The sequence below is a fragment of the Ovis aries genome, chromosome 7 (genome assembly GCF_016772045.2).
Source record: "Ovis aries strain OAR_USU_Benz2616 breed Rambouillet chromosome 7, ARS-UI_Ramb_v3.0, whole genome shotgun sequence".
Classification (NCBI taxonomy): domain Eukaryota; kingdom Metazoa; phylum Chordata; class Mammalia; order Artiodactyla; family Bovidae; genus Ovis; species Ovis aries.
This window is the reverse complement of record NC_056060.1, coordinates 44718325-44740821: the sequence shown is the minus strand read 5'-3', so window position 1 is coordinate 44740821 and position 22497 is coordinate 44718325. Positions and strand designations below refer to the sequence as shown.

At 44.5% G+C, this 22497-nt stretch overlaps 1 protein-coding gene across 5 annotated transcripts in view; it reads left to right on the top strand.

Annotated features, from left to right (window-relative positions):
- The window catches only part of USP3 (ubiquitin specific peptidase 3), a 236728-nt gene that overhangs the window by 102139 nt on the left and 112092 nt on the right, over nucleotides 1-22497 (top strand). Inside the window, exon 1 of one of the 5 annotated variants that reach the window (XM_060417835.1) lies at nucleotides 9411-9416. The exons of the other annotated variants lie outside the window; for them this stretch is intronic. The gene's annotated coding sequence lies outside the window, so the exon portion shown is untranslated. Of the gene's footprint in view, nucleotides 1-9410; nucleotides 9417-22497 lie in introns of those variants that run through there. 5 annotated transcript variants of the gene reach the window in all.

The window sequence follows — 22497 nt, the reverse complement described above, 5'->3', positions numbered from 1 at the left end:
CTGCTGTGGCCAGTGCTGCCCTAGCCCCACCCCAGGAGGCTAAAGGCCCCACCACAAATGGTTCCTTTTATTGCACAACAGTAGGGCATTTTCAAATCAAATCGAGCCAGTCCATTTATTCACTATTCGACAAACATTTGCCTGGTGCTACTGTGTGCTTAAGAGACTTATCTGAGAGGAAAGGGGAAGTGGGTGGGGCAGGAACATGGCTGGGGAGTATTGTAGCAAGAGTGGTTTTTCTCCTCCACGTTTCGGTTTGCTATATCCAAATTAGATGCTTGTTTGTCATCAAATGTGAAAGGAATTGTTATCTTTTTAAAGTCATTCCTGGCTTAATGAGGGTGTAGCCAGGCGACAAGTGGCATCAAGGGGCATTCTGAACAGCTTATTAAACACTCATGGAGCCAGATGATCCCCACATGGCCTGGTGATTATCCTTAATGCATCTCCACTTTTTACTCATCCAGGGGCCTCTTCACAGTCAGGGTGGTTATGATAGTGATGACGAAGATGAGCAGTTGCTGTGTGTCAGGCACTCGGCTAAGTGCTTTTTGCACATTCTCGCCAACCTTAACCAGTTAATCCTGCAAGGCAGGTATTTTATGCTTGAGGAAATCAGGGTTCAGAAAGGTGGATGTGTTTGCCCAAGGCCACACAGCCACTTAGAAGCAGAGTCTGTGTCTGAGCTCAGGTCTCATGCCACCTCCTACCACTTAAAATGGGAAGGAAATTTCAGGTAAGTGAAGAAAAGCTTTCCCCAAGGCGATGGTTCTCAAAACTTGAGCAAGAATCAGCATTACCCAGAGGGTTTATTAGAATACAGACGGCTGGGTCTGTATATTGATGTGGGCTTCCCACATCAGTGGTAAAGACCTCACTTGCCAATGCAGATGTGGGTTTGATCCCTGAGTTGGGAAGATCCCCTGGAGAAGGAAATGGCTAACCACTCCAGTGTTCTTGCCTGGGAAATCCCATGGACAGAGGAGTCTGGTGGGCTACAGCCCATGAGGTTGCAAAGTTGGAGATGACTTAGCAATTAGACAACAGCAAATATATTGAAGTGTGTGAGGCGGGCACTGCTGATCAGCATTTCTGGCAAACCCAGGTGATGCTGAGGCCACCCTGGTCCAGGGACCACTCAGAACCACTGCCCTGTGGGAGAATAGTGAGTTGACTCTGGCTCACCCAACCCTGACCCTGCCATTCGGTTCAGTTGGGAATCTCTCAAATCTCCCCATTTCCTGGATCTGAAAAGGAAACTGAATCAGGTGCCTGCCCCCTTCTTCCCTCTGTCTTCTTGGGAGTCTGTGTGAGGCTGTAGGGGCACAGAGGGTCCCCGGCAGTCTCATCCATTCTCGGTCACTGCCCTCTCTTTCTCTCTGACCCCACAGTCATTCCCAGGTCTCCCCAGCTTTTGCTTACTTGTTGATTCTCTGTGGACTGACCCTGCCTTCATCTCTGTGCTCAGGTGTGAGTGTGAGCTTTGTCACCTTCAGCTCCCTCTCCTGATCTGTGGGGACACAGAGTTGTCTCTGTCGCCTGAGATCCTTGTTCCTCTGGGAAGATCCACTTTCTAGCAGTTTGATAACCTTCCCAAGTTATAGTTTAACATGGGAGTGTGTGTTTCAAAGGCTTGTAGGCTTTTGGACTAGGAAGAGACTTAGCTGGAAGGAGGAAAGGAAGGAAGTGAGCACTTTTTGAGAATCTGCCGTATGTCAGCACACAGCCAGGAGCTTAGTAGTATGTGTCACTGCGTTTACTCTTCACAGTAACCCTATGAATTCGGGCCTGTGTGTGTGTGTTTTATAATCTCCATGAACAGTGGAGAAAACAGAGATTCTAGGAAGTTATGATCAGACTGCTAGGAGCTGAGCCACAATGTGACCCCAGGTCTGTCCCTGCTCTCTCCACCACCGCTGACCCATCAGTTCACACCACTGATGTTCTCTCTAACTCAGAGATGAATTTACTGAGCTCGGCCCATACACGAGGCCCAAAGGCTGACCTTCTAAGACAAACTGGGGTCAGTCGTGCAGTGGTCAGTGCTAAGGAGCTGCCAGGCAGTGGTGGGAGGAGCTGGGGAGCAAGGCCATTGTCAAGTGCTGAGTGACCAGGGGAAAGGTGTCAGGACTCTGGAAGGTTGGCAGGAAGAGCTGCTGGGAGCAGGTGAAGGCAAACAGCACAGGGGTTTCCGAGGAGGAAGCTGCCACCAGCCGGGCCCTCAGCTTAGGCCCAGCTAATTGCTGTGCTGCTTTGAAGAGCCAGGTGCCAGCCTTCCTGGCCAGGTTGTGGGCTTGGGGAAAGGCAGCTTCGGCCTGGCGCATCTGTCAAGTGCCTACACTGTGCCCAGCGTTATGAGGTGTTGAGGCTACGCTTTAAAAAAAAAAAAATTTATTGTCATCAGAGAGCTAACAGTTCAAGGATAGGTGCAAGCGACTAACAAAATCCAGCCAGATAAATATGGTTTTTTGAGTAATTAATTAATCTGGCTGCACTGGGTCTTAGTTAGGGCATGCAGTCTTTTATTTGAGGCATGTGGGATCTAGTTCCCTGACGAGGGATCAAACCTGGGCCCCCTGCATTGGGAGAGTGGAGTCTTAGCCACTGGGCCACCAGGGATGTGCCTATATGATTTTTAATAGGGTGGCTTAGAACATGTGCATTTGACGTCCAGGGATCCTCCAAGGGGCACAGCCGTAGGGAGGCGAGGAGGGGCCCTCTCTTAATGGTCCTGCCCTTCCACACCCAGTGCTTCATGGATCCTTGGTGCACCCCATGGGGCACACAGAGGAGGGAGTCCTGCCTGCCCCTCGGTGGGTGGGTGAGGCTCCCCAGAAGTGTGGTAGCTAGTTGGACTTGGGGGAATAGATAGGAGTTCTTTATGCAGAAAAGAGGAAGAGGAGGTTACTGCACTGCATGTCTCGTACCTTGATTTCGGTGTTGTAAGCACTTTTAGCCTTAGCTGCCAGGAGCAGGGCGTGGGGTGGGCCTCTCAGCCTCTTCCATTCCAATCTGAAAAGCCCCTGCTCTTTGTGTATGCGTCTTCCTGTGACAGTTCCCTTCAGAAGAGTCAGAAGGTCTAAAGTGCTGGCATCTCAGGGTCTGGTGGGTGTGTTCTCAGTTGACGCAGGCTGTCTTGGGGACAAAAGTTAAGATCGATTTCCTTTTTTCCCTCTCTGCCATCCATTTTTCTTCGGCGGCTATCTTCCTAGAGTCCACCATGTAATGACTGTGGCAGACCAGGGACAAATGAGGGAGGAGCCATCAACCATGCCTGTCATCTGTCCTTGTTAAGTCACCGCAAGAAAATGTTAGCTGTGAGTCAATGAAAAGTCGAGCATGAAGCCAGAGGGGACTTTTAAATGTGTCTCTTAACAAGTGGCAAAGTGAAAAAGCAAGTTCTGGGCTGGAATTCAGCAGGGCGACTTCACCCTAGGTAGCTGGGACGAACAGGAGCTAGGAAGACACAGAGAAGGACTCTCAGAAGGATTTTAGACATCAGCTGGGCGGTGGTGGCGGGGGAGGGGAGAGCCTCAGGCTGCCAGTTGGTCATCCAGCCGAGCCAGCACTGAGAGGAGCTTTGGAATGAGGGACAACCAGTCCACCACCCCCAACAGCCCCTCTCTGGGGTCCTCCGTGTCTGAACGCTGCTGGAGGAAAGCTTAGTTCAGCGCCCATGGGGAGACCGCCTCTTTTGGTACAGTTCTGACTGAAGCAGGTGAAGAGTCTGGGCCTCCTGCTCTCAGCCACACCCAGACGAGGCCACGGCCAGGAGCCAGATGGTGATGACTCAGGCGAGGGAAGCCCCAGCAAAGTTACTGCAAACCAGTTATGCAACCTCCGACTGTGATCAACCTCCCAGCCCTCCTTCCTCACCCTCACCCAGCAGAGCGCAGGCGTACTCTGTGTGGGGGAGGAATGATACTGAAATTATAAACTGCACAGTGATTGAGATTTTAATAATCAGGTTGAACTGCAAGCCTGGACAACGTTAAGGGGACCCAGATAAGCTGCTGGCTCTGAGGCAATGGAGAGATCCCGGGCCCAGAAGGGCTAATGCAAGTATGGGAAGAAAGCTAGTTTCGTGTTGGCCCACATAAGGGTGATTATGAAAACAAACCCACCAGACTCTTGGGTTATTTTCTCTTTCGTCTTTTAATTGAGGTGAAATTCACATAACATGGGATTAAGTATTACAACTGTGTGCACTTCAGTGGCATCTAACATATTCCCTAGGTTGTGCAACCATCACCTTTAACAGGTTCCAAAGCACAAAGAATTTTCATCACTCCCTGGGTTGTTTTGTTTCTAATTGGCTGCAGTGGGTCTTTGTTGCTGCATTTGGGCTTTCTCTAGTTGCGGCAAGCAGGGGCTACTCTCTAGTTGTGGTGTGTGGACTTCTCACTGTGGTGGCTCCTCTCATTTTGAAGCACAGGCTTTAGGACATGCAGGCTCAGTAGCTGTGGTGCACCGGCTTAGTTGCCCCATGGTACACAGAATCTTCCTAGACCAGGGATCGAACCCACGTCCCCTGTATTGGCAGGTGGATTCTTTATCATTGAACAACCAGGGAAGTCCTTTGGAGTTGTTTTTATGCCCTTGTTATAGAAGTGATATTAAGGCTCAGGAAAGTGAAGTGAGTGATCCAAGTTCATCAAGTCTGGTAGAGACCAGACTTGAAGCCAATCCTCTAACTCCCCTGGAAGAAGGGAACCTTGTTCTCAGACTTTGGTAACAGCCTATGAACTGACTCCCTGTCTTCTCGTCTCCCCCGCCACCTGTAGTCTTACACATAATTAGTAGATTCATCTCTTACAGCCAGGTTTCCCATCTCAACCTCCCAATGGGTCCTCATTAGCATCAAAATAAAGTCTGAACTCCTTTATCCACTGTAACCTTTATGTTGATGCAATCACCAAGCAACTTGTTTCTCTCCAGTGTGTGGTTGGTCCATGGGAAATGCTCTTGCATCCTCACCTGGCAACCCTGGGACTAGAGGCCAGTCTAAGCACAGCCCCTCTCCTTTATCTTGTCCATCAACTGCCAACCACCTTGCCTTTGCCCTTTAGACTTCTTAGGCAAGATTTGACACCAACGCTGGCTCCAAAAACTGTAAGAAATATGTATCAGGTTCTCTGAGTGTTGTCCCTGGAGCCCCCCCACCCCCTCACTTAACTCAAGGGGAAGGACAGGAACCCCCCTATCTATTTACCTAATTATTACTAACTAAATTATTTTATAGTCAAATAGTGGATGCAATGCAGATAGATGCCAATGTATACATGTTAATTGAAAAGATATTCATGGTGTGTTGAGAGATGCCAAAAGGTAAAATCCTATATATAGTGTATAATTCTGTCTCAGAAAAATATATATAAATAGACCATATATATGTTTTGAACCCAGGCATATATTTGTATAAGAAAAAGGTCTGAAAAGATATACTCCAAAAGGTTAATGACAGTCCTCTCTAGGTGGTATAATACAGAGTGGCCTTAAATTTTGCTTTTGCTTAGTATTTGCTCAGTTTTTTTTTTCTATAAAAACATGGCCTGTAAGGAAGAGAATACCGAAGAGGAAAAGGGTTTCTGTGGTTCTTGGCTCACACTCCTCAACCTGGCTTATGTTACAGCTAATTGTGTGTATGCATCTGCTTTCCCTTCACCCTGGGGACATGGATGTCCTCCGTTCGGTTTGTCTTCTCCATGACAAGCTCAAGAGTTATGAGCTAGCTAATAAGTAGACTCAGGCCCTTCTGTCTCTAACCCCTCCTGAATGATCAGGTTGGTGTAGATCTCTGATCCCAGCCCCTCAGGCACCCTCCAGGAGGTTGCCCTCTGGATCCGTGCCAGTCCTGGGTTCCCGAAGTTTCCTCCCGGGCAGTGGTGCCAATGAGTAAAAGCCGTACACAGCTACCTTCCCTGTTTCCCACCTTCCCTAGGCCAAAGTCAGAGAGAAAAACAGCAAGTCTGTAGACCCGGAAACGCTCCTGCGCTTGTGGGTTTCTTCTCAATATTATTTCATTCCTGTAAGGTGATGTTCCATTGCCAGGGCAACCAGGAGGCGGCCCTGCACATAGCAGCCGCTGCCTCGACCTTAACTCTATTTTCTTCAACTCCCGCTGGCTTCTGAGCTCACTTCACATTTGTGGTCACAAGAATGTAAACATTCTTCAGTTCTGCTGGGATTTTTCCTTCATCTTGTTTTGTTTCCCTTCCTAAGGTCTGGCTGCCAGGTATAGTTTCTCCTGCAAAGTACTGGCTGAAGGCATTTTATTTTTACCAGCTAAACTTGGTATCTTTTACTCTTCCCATACTGTCTTGAGGCTCAGTCAAAATAGATGAGTATGTATTTTCCATGTATGAGCCAGAATGTCAGAACTGGACATATCCAGTTGGGAGAATGCTGGTTGGAACAGCTTTAACTGTTTGCTTTTCCCCCTTGCTTTATATTTTTCCCCTTGGTTTTCCTTTTCCAGCTCCATCATGGCACAAACACACGTTTCCAGACTACTTTGTAGGAGCAACTCTTTGTGACGCTGAAACCGGGCAGGACCCTGCGGGGCCCTCCTGGGAACAAAAGCCCCTCCATGTGCCCTGTTTCTTGCTTGTAGGAAAAGGCTTTAGTCTCCTAGGCCTTCCCTGAGCATCAAAGAGCAAACTCATGCATTTCCTAAGTAGGAAAGAGAGGGAATGCAGAAACAAACCAAAAAAGCTGTTGAAGAAGTAATGATAATAGCTCAGTAATAGAACCGAGTCCTGATTCCTCCTCAAGGGGTATACATCATCTGATACACATCTTTGATTTGTTCTGTAGGAACTAAGACATTCATCCCCCAACCCAGGTGGAAGGTGGCGACTACACACTGAGGAAAAGCACTTAGATCCCAGACCGGTTGGAACCACAAGGCTGATGATTGAAGACTCCTGAAATATCACCCTGTTACTTCCTCACCACCAACCAATCAGAAGAAGATCATGCACCCTACAGCCATCACCACAAACATTGCACTTAAAAAGCCTTCCCTAAGGGGACACATAGTTTTTGAGAAGCAGGAGCCTGCTTTGTCCTCCTTTGCCTGCCAAAGCAGTAAAGATATTCAAATATTTTACCAAAAACTCTGGGGGAGTGGGGAACCTTTACCTGAAAGCTATGGTGGAGTTTAGGTCTTTTGAGCATGCGACACCTGTTCTCTTCACTTGGTGCCTGGAATTAACAATGTACTTTCCTTCACCACAACCTAGTCTCGGTAAATTGGATTTGCCGCATGAGGGATGAGCAGACCCAAGTTGGGTTCTACAGCAGCACAGCCTATTTGGGGTAAGATGTGAGTGAATTCTGCCCCTCCTGGTGAGGCTCAGTGGTCTTATTCCAGAACTGAAGTTAGTTAGGTCCAAGCAAAAGAGTGTGAGCCGCTCTTGCTCAAAAGACCTAACTCCTCCATAGATTTCAGGGAAGGGTTTTCAAAGGCAAAATTTAGGGTGAGGGATGCAGGGTGTGTGACTTTTTCCTGATTGGTTGGTGATAAAGTAGCAGGGCAGTGTTTCAGGAATTTCCATCATGAGCCTTCTGGTTCCAACCAGTCTGGGGTCTATGTGATTATGTTCAGTGTATAGCAGTCAACATCCACGTGAGTTGGTGACTTGGTGGGGAGGGAGGGAGGAGTCTTAGTTCCTGCAGAACAGCTCAAAGATGCATATCAGATTACTCTGTGTATCCCTTGTAGAGGAGCTGGGACTAGACCTGGGACCAGGTCTAATAGTTTTATTGCTGAACTATTATCTTTACTTTCCTTGTTTAACTGCTATCCTTTGTTTCTGCATTCCCTCTCTTTCCTACTTAGTAACTGCCTGAGTCTGCTCTTTGGACCTCAGGGAAGGCCTAGGAGACAAAGCCTTTTCTACAAACAATAAAGGGGAGAACGAAGGGGCTGTTGTCCCCGGGAGTGTCCCACAGGGTTCTACTCAGTTTCAGTCCCCTCTTTTCATTGATACTGCTCAACCCCAAGGGGAACAGATGTGGGACAAGACAGGTACTAAGGTTCTGAATTGAGAAGTTAGCCATAAACTCAACAGAGGAACTCGATTTCAGGGGACTTCAGTGTGACAGGCAAGAGAACTAGACCCCTCAATAATAATAAAACTCACAGAGCCTCCAATTCCCTCTCTTGACTTAAAAACATCTGTGAATCAAACAGTTAAAGTATCTGTGAATCAAACTTCATTTCTGAAATTAATTCCCTAACGAAGTTGTTTTCTGAGGAGCCAAGTTTCAGCAGGCTAAACACACTAGCCTTGCCCAGCATCTGGCACTTAACTGTTGAAAGGAATTAAATCTAATTAAATAGAATCAAAGCAAATGGAATTGGCTGATGACTAACCAGCCTTTCAAATAAGGGCCACTGGCCCTTTAAATGCAACCCTGATGAAGCGTGTCTAAGAGGAGGCAAGCTCTGGGCTGGGGCCCCTTCCATAGTTTGTGGGGCGGGGATTCTCTTTGCTCTGTGAGTCCACTGTGGTCTCTCATAGTTGCTGCCTGTGGTGAGTAACTTGGCTTTGAATCAAGTCAAAAGTGAGAGTCTCTGGATATGAATTGGGCCTGGGTGTGAGTGTGAATGGAGGGGACTGAGGGAAAGAGGAAGGTGGGCTCCTCTAAAGTCAGTGAAGCAAACACTCTAACTATCAGAAACATCCCTGGAGGCTCTCAGTCAGTACAGAATTCACCTGCAGTGCAATGCAGGAGACCTGGGGTTCGATCCCTGGGTCAGGAAGATCCCCTGGAGAAGGAAATGGCAACCCGCTCCAGTACTCTTGCCTGGGAAATCCCATAGACAGAGAAGCCTGGTGGGCTACAGTCATGGGGTCACAAAGAATCAGACACAACTCAGCGACTAAATCAGGACCCACCTTCAGAAACATGAGATCATGAATGATATAAAATGAGCCGTGGAACTCATGTTCCAGCCCTCTCTGGACAGATCCCTGTCCTGATAGTAGCTGAGAATAGCCAGACCCAGAGAGGTGTAGACAGGCAACCTCGGGGTGTGACCTGACCCTGCACCTGGGGCTGGAAGGGAAGCGAAGGAGGAGAGTCAGTTACTGTGCTAGGTTATGCAATTAGTCCTCATGATGAATCTGAGACACAGACATCATTCCTATTTTATAGAAGGGTAAACTGAGGCCAGAAGGGTAAAGCAATACAATAGAAGGGATACCACCTTGAGAGACATACAGAACTGGGTTCTAGCATCTTGGGTGCCATCCCCTACCGCCTGCATGACTTTGGATAACTCCTCACCTGCCCTGCCCCTCAGGCTCCTCGTCTGTGAATAGGAGATATTAGCGTCCACCTCACAGAGTTGTCATGAGGATGAAACACAAAACGATGTGCAGAAACAAGACCCTGACACGCGGGAGGTAGGTTGCCCTTGAGTGTGGCTGCTCTTGCTCCTTGCCCAAAGCCAAGAAGCGGCAGGCTACCAGGTCACAGACTCAGGCCACCTGTCCCTTTGGGGGGTGACGTGGGGACTCTGCTTTAGGGCACGACCCCTGTGCCGTCTCCCTGGATCTCCCAGTGCCTGCCCAAGAAGCAGCAGCTAGAAGGATTCTCCTACACCTGGGGAGGGGACAGAGTGGGAGGGGTCCCCCCACACACACACACCCTTTCCCAACCCTGCCTACTTGCCCAGCTTTGTGACCCCGCCCTGTTAAACTCACCTTCAGGTGAGATATCCTTCGTGTCCGGAGAAGCCAGTTGCGTCCTGTGAGGATCACAGAAGCCCCAGCTCAGCCCTCGACCCCCTGACCAGTCTTGCCACTTCAGCCTCTGTGTTAGTACTCACCATTTCCCCACTGCTGGCCCAGACCCCACTCCATTTCTTGTGGAGGCAAAACGTTTGTGGCCTCCTCTGGGAAGCTTTCCATCACGCTGTTAGCGTTAGCTGCAAAAAAACAAAAACCTCTGCCTTGCGCTGCTCACCTGCTCTTGGCCCTCTCACAGCATCTGTCACCTTCTGCTCAGCATCTTGGTGGTTTGGGTGTGCCTTGTCCAGGGGTCTCGGCTCCGCTCTCCAGGAAGGGGGCCCCCCTTCTCCTTTTCCCTTCAGAGGTTTCTCTCCCGCCTCATCCTCTACCAAGGAGGCCCTGCCACTCCGAAAGGGCTCAGCAAGTTACCTCCAGTTTGCATGTGACCACCTGGATCAAGTGAGAAGGGAGGAGAAACCATTCGGTCTCCACTTTCTCAGATCCAGCTTTACCAACAATAGAGCTGATGCTTTTAGCCCTGGATCAGCTTCTCAGTTGGCTGAAACCCCACACGGGTGAGGAGTTTGACCTAAGGAGCAGAGTAGAAGCCCCTTGAAGGCAGAAACTGTTTCTTATTTTTAGTAAATAAATTATATAAATATTTAATATATATAAAAGACAAATGAAGAATATCTGTAAATTATAAACCACAATAATAAACATTGAGCCTTAGAACTAATCTGTGGGGGGGTGGGGGCAGAGATAAATTAGGAGTTTGGGATTAGCAGATACAAAATACTATATATAAAATAGATAAACAACAAAGTACTACTGTGTGTGCGTGTGTGAAGTCGCTCAGTCGTGTCTGACTCTTTGCGACCCTGTGGGCTGTAGCCTACCAGGCTCCTCCGTCCATGGGATTCTCCAGGCAAGAATACTAGAGTGGGCTGCTGTTTCCTTCTCCAGGGGATCTTCGCGACCCAGGGCTCAAACCCAGGTCTCCTGCATTGCAGGCAGACGCTTTAGCCTCTGCGCCACCAGGGAAGCCCACTACTGTATAGCACAAGGAACTATATATAATATTTTGTAATAAACTATAATGAAAATGAATTTTTAAAAAGAACAAATCCAATCAGCTTCCTCCCAGCTATCCACTTGCCTTCTCACAAAAGGTAGTCTAGCATTTTGAGCCTAACATTGGCCTCTCTTTTTTGTTTTCAGTTTTAGCAAATATGCATGCATTTCTGAGCTATGTATACTTTAATTTTCTTGATTTTTTTGGGGTAAGGTTCTATATAAATAATATCAAGCAAAATTTAATGTTTGGAGACTATGAGGTTTATCATTTCAAGCAGGATATGTACCTACCCTGCAACTCTTCAGTTCCATTCTTAGGTATGTACCCTAGGGCATTGACTCTCAAGCTTTTTGGATTCTTTTATCTTCCTAAAAAATATTGGAGATCCCATACCAAAGAACTTTTGTTTATATGGGTTACATTTATCATATTTACTATTTTAGAAATTGAAACATTTAAAAATATTACCTAATTTAAAAATAAGCTCAGTACATGTTTTTTTATTGAAATATGGTTGATTTACAATGTGTTAGTTTCTGCTGTACAGCAAAACAATTCAGTTATATATATATATATATACACATTATTTTTATATTATTTTCCATTAGGATTTATCATAGAATTTTGAATATAGCTCTCTGTGCTATGCAGGAGTTTGTTGTTTATCCATTCTAATAGCTTATAGTTGCCAGTCCCAACCTCCCAATCCATCCTTCCCCCAACCTACCCCTCCTTGGCAACCACAGGTCTGTTCTCTGTGTCTGTGAGTCTGTTTCTGTTCCGTACTTAGGTTTATTTGTGTCCTATTTTAGACTCCACATATGAAAAGTATATCCTATGGTATTTGTCTTCCTCTGACCAACTTCACTTAGTATGATAATCTCTAGGTGCGTCCATGTTGCTGCAAATGGCACCTTCTCATTCTTTCTTATGGCTGACTAGTACTCCATTGTATATATGCACCACGTCGCCTTTATCCACTCATCTGTTCATGGATATTAAGGTTGTCCCCATGTCTTGGTTATTATGAACAGTGCTGCTGCGAACATTGAGGTGCGTGCATCTTTTTGGCTTAGAGTTTTGTCTGGATATAGGCCCAGGAGTGGGATTGCTGAATTATATGGTAATTCTATTTTTAACTTTCTGAGGCGCCTCCTTACTATTTTCCACCGTGGCTGCACCAAATTACATTCCCACCAACAGTGTAGGAGAGTTCCCTTTACTCCACAACCTCTCCAGCATTTGTTATTTGTAGGGTTTCTAATGATGGCCGTTCTGACCAGTGTGAGGTGGTACCTCACTGTAGTTTTGATTTACATTTCTCTAATAATTAGCAATGTTGAGCATCTTTTCATGTGCCTATTGGTCATTTGTATTTCTTCTTTGGAGAAATGTCTATTTAGGTCTTTTGCCCATTCTTCGATTGAAACCCAGTACATGTTAACATATATTATGAAAAAGAATTATGTATACTTTATTTGTTTTTTTTTGTTTGTTTGTTGGTTGGCAATACTGTGTGGCATGTAGGATCTGAATTCCCTGACCAGAGGATGAACCTGTGCCCCCTGAGATGGAAGCATGGAGTTTTAACCACTGGCCAGGGAAGTCCCTATATATAATTTAAATTTTAAGGAGATGAGTAGCATTGTTTACATTTTGCAAATTTCTTTATTGACTAGCTTTAACAGAAGACTGCCTCATACGAATATATAATTGGAAACGGAAGGAGCATTTCAGTAGACTTTTTGGATAATTGTGTATTTATCACACAGACTCTGAAAAACTCATCAGTGTGTGCCTAACAGAATAAAAGGGAAAATTCTTATGAAAATAGTCTTGACCTCATGGACCCCCTAAAAGGGCTTCAGGGACTCCTATGGGTTCTTGGACCACACTTTGAGAACTGTTGCCTTTGTGAAACTTGTACATGTGCACCAGGAAGGATGTGCCAGGTTATTCATTACAGCATTAGTTGTAATAAAAAAACAACAACAACAACACTGGAAACAATCCAGACATTATCCATCAGCAAGAGAGTTAGTAAATGAATTATGGTTCATTCACACAATGGTCTATTTTATAGCAGGGAGAATAAGGCCTTTTTTCCTATTTTTTGTACGTGGGAAGTTCATGTATTAACAGAGTTCTTGCATTTTGACTGAGAAGCTCATTTGACTGGTATAGACCAGAGTGTTAAATGAGGCCATGTGCAAAACAGGGATATGAGAGATGGGCAAACAATGAACAAACCCAAAGACTGAACAAGAGGCAAAGCCAGAGTCACCTACCTCCCTGTTGTGACTTATGTCATGTTAAATTCTCAGGCTGAAACCTTTCTATTTTCTGAAGCACTTGACTTCAGCCTAATGATTAAAAGCTAACTTCCTGTTTTTAAATGATGTGTTCAGTTCAGTTCAGTTCAGTCGCTCAGTCGTGTCCGACTCTTTGTGACCCCATGAATTGCAGCACGCCAGGCTTCCCTGTCCGTCACCAACTCCCGGAGTTCACCCAAACCCACATCCATCGAGTCAGTGATGCCATCCAACGATCTCATCCTCTGCCGTCCTCTTCTCCTCCTGCCCCCAATCCCTCCCAGCATCAGAGTCTTTTCCAATGAGTCAACTCTTTGCATCAGGTGGCCAAAGTACTGGAGTTTCAGCTTTAGCATCATTCCTTGCAAAGAATACCCAGGACTGATCTCCTTCAGACCAGAATGGTTGGATCTCCTTGCAGTCCAAGGGACTCTCAAGAGTCTTCTCCAACACCACAGTTCAAAAGCATCAATTCTTCGGCAAACGTGTAGGTCATGGCAAAATAGTTTGCAAACAGTGGGAGTTAATAAACACAAACTCATGGAATTCAGCAAATTTAGAAAAGACCTTCCTTGTGGAAGTTTGAGAGTACAGGGCTAATACAAGTACATTCTGTATTTAAAAATGAGCCTTCTTGCTAGAATAGAAACATTTCAAAGTAAAATCTTCCCACACATCTGATCCTGTTAAAAGGGAAGGAGAAACAACTGAGAGCTTTATAGAGGCCACACAGCCCACGGAAACGATCCTCAACAGCACAAAATCCTAGAGGTTGCAAGGAAGTAGACCAGGATTCCTAGAATGGAATTGTTTCCCAAAGAACTCCCCAGTCCACCACCATGCCATCCCCAACACACATACACGCACACGCACACGCACACGCACACGCATGCACGGTCTCAGTAGTGTGTACTCTTTCAGATAAGTGGTGACATTACAGTGGCCAGAGACGACTGAACTTAGAAAGTGAAGCTCAAATACAGCATGTATCCTTTACTACACTTTCTAAGTTCATTCGTACAGGGACACCTCATGTTTTCAGAGGCCCTTAACCAGCGTACTTACTGGTCTTGAACATAGATTTTTCACATAGTAGTACTTTTTATTATATTTTTTTTAGATATCAAACATCAAATTTTTCCCACCAGATTTCCCCGTTTTGTAGCGTCCCTGTGTTGCCCACCAGTTTCTTCCCTAGCTTGGCTCCCAAGGAGCAGGCAGCCAGATATGGACCCACCAGGCTGTAGACTGGAGGTTTCTTCCCGGGTGAAACTTGTCCAAGGGAGAGGGCTTGAGAGATTGACAGCTGAAGGTTACCTAAATATACAAGTTGGTCTCTGCCTGGTTATCCTGCCTGAAGCCTTTTAATCAATAACCCTATTATCTCTCTCTCTCTCACGTGCACACACACACACACACATACACACACACACACACAGAGAGATTTTCCAACCAGTTTTCTCAGGCTTCACTCTTAAATAAGGCCAAAAATCATATAATTGAGGAAAAAGTCTCTAAAGGATAGCAGCTAAAACACACAAAACAATGAACTCTAAGAAAATAGAGACATACAGAAAAGAGGAGGAAAAAAGATATATTTTATGGTTAATCCTCAGGAAGAGAAAATAAGTATCCATGAAAAAAAGGACTATTTTTTTTTTTAAAGAAGCATTCGGAATACAATAAAAGCCCTTGGAATTAAAAATGTGATAACAGAGATGACAGCTCAGTAAAAGAATTGGAAGATAAAATTTAGGAACTCCCTAAGAAAACAAACAAAAAAACCTCTAATTTTTTTATTGAAATCTGGCATTTAAATGCATTTGCATTATCAATCAAAAAATATTCAAGAAGCCTTGGTTTAGAAAATCAGTTTTCAGTATTTCCTCCTCAATCAACATCTGGCTTCTCTGACGTGAAGGGACTAGACCCTACTTTTACTGTGTCTCAACTTCTAAGAGTTACTTGAAAGGTAGAGTTATTTACATGGATGAGACCCTAATATCAAATACTAGTTTCTGGCTAATAAGTAAAGTATTACTGGCTGAGAAATAGATAAGCCAATTTTAAAAGACCAGAAGTAGATTGTGAATGTGATACTTGATAAAATTGGCATTTCAACTCAAAGGAGAAAGGAAGGGCTATTCAATAAATGATATTGAGACAGTTAAGTAAAAAACATTTTCCATTTGGGAAAGCCATTTAAATTATATTGCCACCTCACTCCTTAATCCAAAATAAGTTCCGGATGAATAAAAAAAACTTAATGTAAAACATAAAATAATAATATAGGAAGGAAATTTAGGTGAATATGTTTATCATCTTAGAATGAAGGCCTAAGTATGCCATGAAATCCAAACACTGTAAAGGCAAATACTGATAAGTCTAAGTGCATAAAATTTTTAAATTTCTGTATAAGAATACCATATTTAAAAGGCAAAACAAAACAAAAGGTAAAACAAACTAATAAATAATTTCAACATGAATGATAGATGATTGGTTAGCTGTACAAAGTTGTTAGATAGATGAACAAAGAGCTCTCAGAAATTAATAAGGAGAAAAAACCACCCAAATGTATCAGTCAAGATCCAGTCAGAAAAACAGAAACCATGCCAGGTAATTCAAACAGGGAAAATTAATTCTTCTGGTTATATGAATATTGGAGGGTCAAAAGATAATTGGGTAATAGATTCATAATTCATACCATAGAGAGCTAATACTGTTAATTTTTAAAGAGCATCTACAAACCAAAAGGAAAAAGATGAACAGCTTCACATAAAAATGGGCAAAGTACATGAAAAGAAAATTCAAAGTTAAGAAAATAAGTGGGTCTCAACACATGAAAAGATGCTGAATCTCATTCATAAGAAAATAAATAAAAATTAAAATTGTCATGATAGAGTATGCTTCACTTACCATTTTGGAAAGCTCAAAAGCCATTAAAAAGAACAAGTACTGACTTAGAACCATCCAAAATAACTGAAGTGGAAAAAGCAAGCTGCAGAATGGTGTGACACTCTGTGTCCTAAAAAAAGGGAGAAAAAGAATGCATATTTACAGTATATATAAGCACATATATAACAATATGAACACTATGGAGAGATGCGCACATACAGACATACATATAGTAATAATCTCTGGAAGAGTAGAGAAGGAAGAGTGCCAGCTGTTGTTTTTGTCTTCAGGAAGGGGACCTGGAGAAAGGGGAACTTCCTTTTTACAGAATGCTCTTTATTTGCATTGTGGTAAAATACATAATATACAATTTAGCATTTTAAATATCTTAGAGTGTACAATTCAGCGACATTGTGCAGCCGTCACCACTTTCTAGCTACAGAACATTTCCGTCACCCAACAGGAGACCCCATACACATTCGCAGTCTCTTCCCATTGGCCCTTTCCCCCAGACCCTGGCAACTACTACCCTGCAGATAAGAGCATCTCTATAGATTTACCTCTTCAGGATATTTCATATAAATGGAATAAAATGACATGTGGCCTTTTGTATCTGGCTTCTTTCAGTTAGCGTAATGTTTCTTTCTTTCTTTTTTTTTTTTTTTGGTGTTTCTCTGTGTGTGTATGACTGATTTTATTTTTTTTTATTTTTATTTTTTAAATTAATTTTTTAAACTGTATTTTACTTTACAATACTGTATTGGTTTTGCCATACATTGACATGAATCCACCACGGGTGTACATGCATTCCCAAACATGAACACCCCTCCCACCTCCCTCCCCCTAACATCTCTCTGGGTCATCCCCATGCACCAGCCCCAAGCATGCTGTATCCTGCGTCGGACATAGACTGGCGATTCGATTCTTACATGATAGTATACATGTTACAATGCCATTCTCCCAAATCATCCCACCCTCTCCCTCTCCCTCTGAGTCCCAAAGTCCGTTATACACATCTGTGTCTTTTTTGCTGTCTTGCATACAGGGTCGTCATTGCCATCTTTCTAAATTCCATATATATGTGTTAGTATACTGTATTGGTGTTTTTCTTTCTGGCTTACTTCACTCTGTATAATCAGCTCCAGTTTCATCCATCTCATCAGAACTGATTCAAATGTATTCTTTTTAACAGCTGAGTAATACTCCATTATGTATATGTACCACAGCTTTCTTATCCATTCATCTGCTGATGGACATCTAGGTTGTTTCTAGCGTAATGTTTCAACATCCATCCAAATAGTAGCACATTTCAGGACTCTGTTCCTTTTTCTCGCTGAGTAATATTCCATTGTATGGATATATTAATACCCCATTTCATTAATCTAGTGTCAGCCAATGACATTTGGGTTGTTTACAATTTTTGGCTATCGTGAAAAGTGCTACTATGAATATCCACGTGTAAGTTTTTGTTTGAACGTCTGTTTTCAATTTTGGAGGATATAGACCAGGGAGTAGAATTTTTGGGTCATGTAATTACTGAAAACTCTGTAGTGACTTTTGAATGTTGTACCCCATTCATATATTTAATAATCAAAAGTTGACTACTATAGTAAAAATAACTAAGTAGAGACAAATATATTATTTTCTTATCACAATTTGGCAGCTCTGCAAAATCACCACTGGAAGAGTAAGTGGCCTCAAAAGACCTAAAAGAAACTGAGGAGTAGAAAGTAAAATATTGGGTTGACCAAAAAGTTCATTCAGGCTTGTCCATAAAATCTGATGGAAAAATCCAAATGATCTTTTTGGACAACCCAATAGAATCTAATTTTAAAATATGACTCAGAGAACCAGTAGGTCTTCAGTGTACAATTGCTCCCCATCATTAAATGTTCCAGCAGCATTGCCCTGGTGAGCGTGGGAAGGGCTGAGAGAATGTTTTCTAAATCCATTTTTTTAAAAGGTAAAGCAGTAATTAAAGTTGACTTGGACCGTGTGATTGTACTCTCAGTGGGAGCTCTGGCTCCGGCAACACCACCAGTGTCCTCTAGAGGGCAATCCCCAGAGACCCGAGTCCCTGGTATTGCTCTGTGCTGGTGACCAGGGAGTGTTCATCTTGCAGAGCTTTCACAATGGTTGGAGAGGGAACACTGACAAAGAGGTCAGCGCTTGAAGGACACTTGGAAAACATACTTCTCAAGCCCTTTATTTTTAAGCAAGCAAACTGAGGCCCAGAGTGCTTGCTGATGATCATACAGACTTGAAACACCAAGTCTCTGTTAAGTTGTAAAGTGTGGATAGCATGGCTTTCCAAGTCTCTTAGAGCTGAGTTCAGATCCCTTCTTCCTGCTTTGGTCTTCTCCCCACTCCCCCCAGTTCCCAAAGCTTAACTATGTAACCTAAGCCCAGTTACTTAACTTTTCTGAGCCTGTGTCATTACCTGTATGATGGGGATAATAATGTGAAGAAAGAAATGATGAAGGAAGGGAGAAATGATATCATGTACACATGTTGTTGTTATTTAGTGGCTAAGTCGTGTCCAGCTCCCTTGCCACCCCACGAACTGCAGCCCTCCAGGCTCCTCTGTCCATGGGATTTCCCAGGCGAGAATACCCGAGCAGGTTGCCATTTCCTCCTCTAGGGGATCTTCCTGACCCAGGGATCAAACCCAGTGTCTCCTATATTGGCAGGCAGATTCCTTACCACTTAGTCACCAGGGAAGCCCCATCGTGTATGCCGCTGCTGCTGCTGTAGTTGATCAGTTATGTCCCACTTTGCGACCCCATGGACTGTAGCCCACCAGCTTCCTCTGTCCATGGGGATTCTCCAGGCAAGAATACTGGAGTGGGTTGCCATGCCCTCCTCCAGGGATCTTCCCAACCCAGGGATTGAATCCAGGTCTCCCTCATTGCAGGCAGATTCCTTACTGTCTGAACCACCAGGGAAGCCTATGAATACTGAAGTGGGTAGCCTATCCCTTCTTCAGGGGATCTTCCCAACCCAGGAATTGAACCGCGGGTCTCCTGCATTGCTGGTAGATTCTTTACCAGCTGAGCTATGAGGGAAGCCCTCATATATGTATAGGACTTTGCTTATGCTTGGCTCAGAGGTTAAAACGTCTGCCTGGAATGCAGGAGACCTGAGTTCGATCCCTGGGTCGGGAAGATCCCCTGGAGAAGGAAATGGCAACCCACTCCAGTACTCTTGCCTGGAGAATCCCATGGACGGAGGAGCCTGGTAGGCTATAGTCCATGGGGTCGCAAGGAGTCGGACACGAATGAGCGACTTCACTTTCACTTTATGCTTAGTACATAGTAGGTTCTCAATAAATATCTGTATGTGAATAAACATGTCCCCCATCTAGCCCTCTAAAGGCACTAGTTCTGCTGCCCAAATAAATTTTTATTGATGACATTTTAGGCATTATCCTTATGGGCTTTCTCACATCTGGAAAGCTGACCCTGGGAGGAAAAGGAGAGTTTGGGGTGGTAGCACCACTCCTGTCAATGTGAAAAGCTCCTTTGTGAAGCCTGAGCAGCCCCAGTTACTGCCATGCTCTGCTGCCAACACTTGGAGGCCTGCACATCTGCCAGCCAGAGGCCCTGACAGTCTCTGCAGAAAAGTGACGTCCCCATTGAGGACAAGAGAGTCACATCCCCCGGCCTGGTTTCTGCCTCCTCTTCCCTGGCACTCTGACAGAAAGCCCGGTTTGGCCGTTCCAAGTAATGCTAATCAAAATGTTTTATGGGAGCTGTTGTTTATGTCTGGCTATAAATGATCATGCCTATCAGCAAACATCAGAATAATGTGATAAATTTTATTTGGTTGCATTATAAAATTCAGGTCATGTTTTCAGAGCCTTCATAATTTATATGGCACAAAAACATTTTTTAAATTAGGTAATAAGTTGTAATTCTCACAGATTTGTAGGGGGAGGGAGCAGGGTGGAGATGAGCTAAGTTTTTTTCATTATAAAAAAATGTTGCTGCATATACAAAATGGGGAAAATAGAAAAAAGAAAGTCTCCCATAATTCCATCATTCAACCACTTTTTGTGTTTTTCAGTAGATTTTAAAAACATTTTTAAAATGCACTTTTTACTGAGTTATAACCAAGCTAATACTTCTTTCCTTTGGCAGTGAGAGTGGAGTCCTAACCACTGGCCTACCAGGGAACTCCCCAGGCTAATATTTCTGATTCGAAAAAGTGGGCTTTCTCAGTGATAGCAGTGATATTCATTCATCAAACATTTCCCAAGTACCTACTATGTGCCCAGCGCTGGGGTACAAAGATTAATTAGACCTGGTCCTTACTAGGATAGTGTTCCTTCTCCTATGACAGCTTCTTCAGTTTGTTTACATATCTGCTGAAAGATGCCCTTCACTGGGGGGAAGCCCTCAAAAGAAGAGCACATTGATATATTAGAGGCAGAGTCGGGGATGTGTCTGGTGGAGGCAAGGAACAGTGAAGAGCCTGGCATGGTAAGAGAACTAGGAAGTGTTCAGCAAGTCCTTGACGCGTGAATGAATTATCCCAGCGTGCAGTGCAGACACTTTGGTTTAGTCCTTAGAGTTCCAAAGTAGTTCTCAAATTGTATCCTCTCTCTGTCTCCTTTCTTTCAGTTTTTTAAAAATGTTACCTGCATGGATGTTATCTCTTGAAATCTCTGGCCAGCTTTTAAAGATCTCATTCCTTTCATGGTCCTCCTCTAACCTCACTTTCCGTTTAACTGAGGAACTGTCCATGACTTTGAGTTTGAGTGACTCTCTCCTGGGTCACGTGCATGGGTCTCTGCATCCTTGATTTGATTTGCCCAGTGCATAGAACTATACCTGATTTAATTAAGTGATCAGTAAAAGAGTTCTTGAATGAGTGACTGTGTTTCCCTTTGTGGTTTCATCAATCCTTTTGACATCCCCCTTTAGGCTTCATTTACTCGTGCTTTTCTTGAATTCACAAGAGTTACTGTCCATTTTTCTCTCAGTCTGTTCCTTTCCCCACAAGAGGGGCCATGTACTACAAGCCTCATTTGGACTGAAATAGGATGGAGATCTTCTAAGGAAGGGAAGAGAGAATGCCTGCCTGCCTGCCACCCAGCACTCAAAACAGTGGGTTGATCAAGACCTAACTATCATGCCGTGGACCTTCCCCATCTCCACCCCAAGAGTCCTGCAGAGTGTGAATCTAGAAACCATTTACACAAGTTCCCCATGAGAATGAGAAACTTAAGAAGCCAGGCAAGGAGTAGGTTGGGGCTCTAATTTAAGATTAGAATACATAAGATTCACATGTTGTAGTCAAGTCCAGATTTATATTAAAAAATCCAGATTTATCCTTTTCAACCATGTGGTGATGCCTGCATCACACCACACCACACCCAAATGTCTTTATGGGGCTCTCACAGAGAAACAAGATAGAAACCCCGGAATGGGGAGGAGGAGACCTTGTTCTCTTTCTGGCTTGGCTTCTTTTTTTGTTAATTTTAATTTATTTTTCAGATTTCTTAAGGTATAATTAACAAATATGTAAGGTAGTTAAAGTGTCCCTGGTGGTGATTTGATAGTGTATACATTGTGAACTGGTTTGTCCTCTCCAGGTGCCAGTTTCCTTACAGGTAATAGGGTGACTGGCCTACATGATTTCCAGAAGTTCATTCAAGTGCCAAGGTCCTAACGGAAAGGTTGCTACATGGCAACGCTGGAATCTAGCGTCACCCCCACCCCTAGTCACACAACATTGCCCCATCGCAGGGAACTCGATTTTGAACAGGTTGCTGGTGCACAGAAGGAAGTAGCAGATCAGTTTATTCAGGGAACTCAGTGCCTGTGAAGAACTGATGGTCCCACCCAGTCTCAGGAGACTAAAATGTATCAAAGCCCCCTTTTAATAATGTGTACTGAGAACCACAGGTGCCACCACACAGAGGACCCTGCTCTGTTCCCACCACACCCCTCTCTGCCCCACACTGAGCCCTGGCCCCTTCATCTTTTCCAGGATGTCTCCTCCTGGAAACCAAGGTGCGATCAGGACGCTGCTTGGCAAGCATGCGAGTCTCCACAGCAGGCGGGGCTCCCTGGCCTTCTAGAGTCCGGCCCTCTGAGCCTCTGTTCCTCCACCCTTGCTGCCGGACACACACTGGTCAAGTTCCTTTGGAAATTCCCTTTCTTAGTGCTCCTAGCTGCCTCTCCTATCTCTGATTACTCAGGTTCCCGTTCAAGTCTGGCCGTGGCTTTGGGGAAGTTCTCTGGTAGATGCTAAATGAGATTGGAGGAGCTGATTTCCTGGAAAGTGTCTGACTAGATTAGTTGGGAAGGGTGTGGCCCATCTCCTAGGGTACCTAGGGCTGCCAGCTTTTGCCAACCCCGCCCCCACTCCTCAGAATTCTTTCAGTCTTTGCCATCCCCTCTGACTTTACAAGGAGGCCCAGGTTGTAAGGAGGTCAGTTTTGTCTTCCAGTGGGAATATTCTA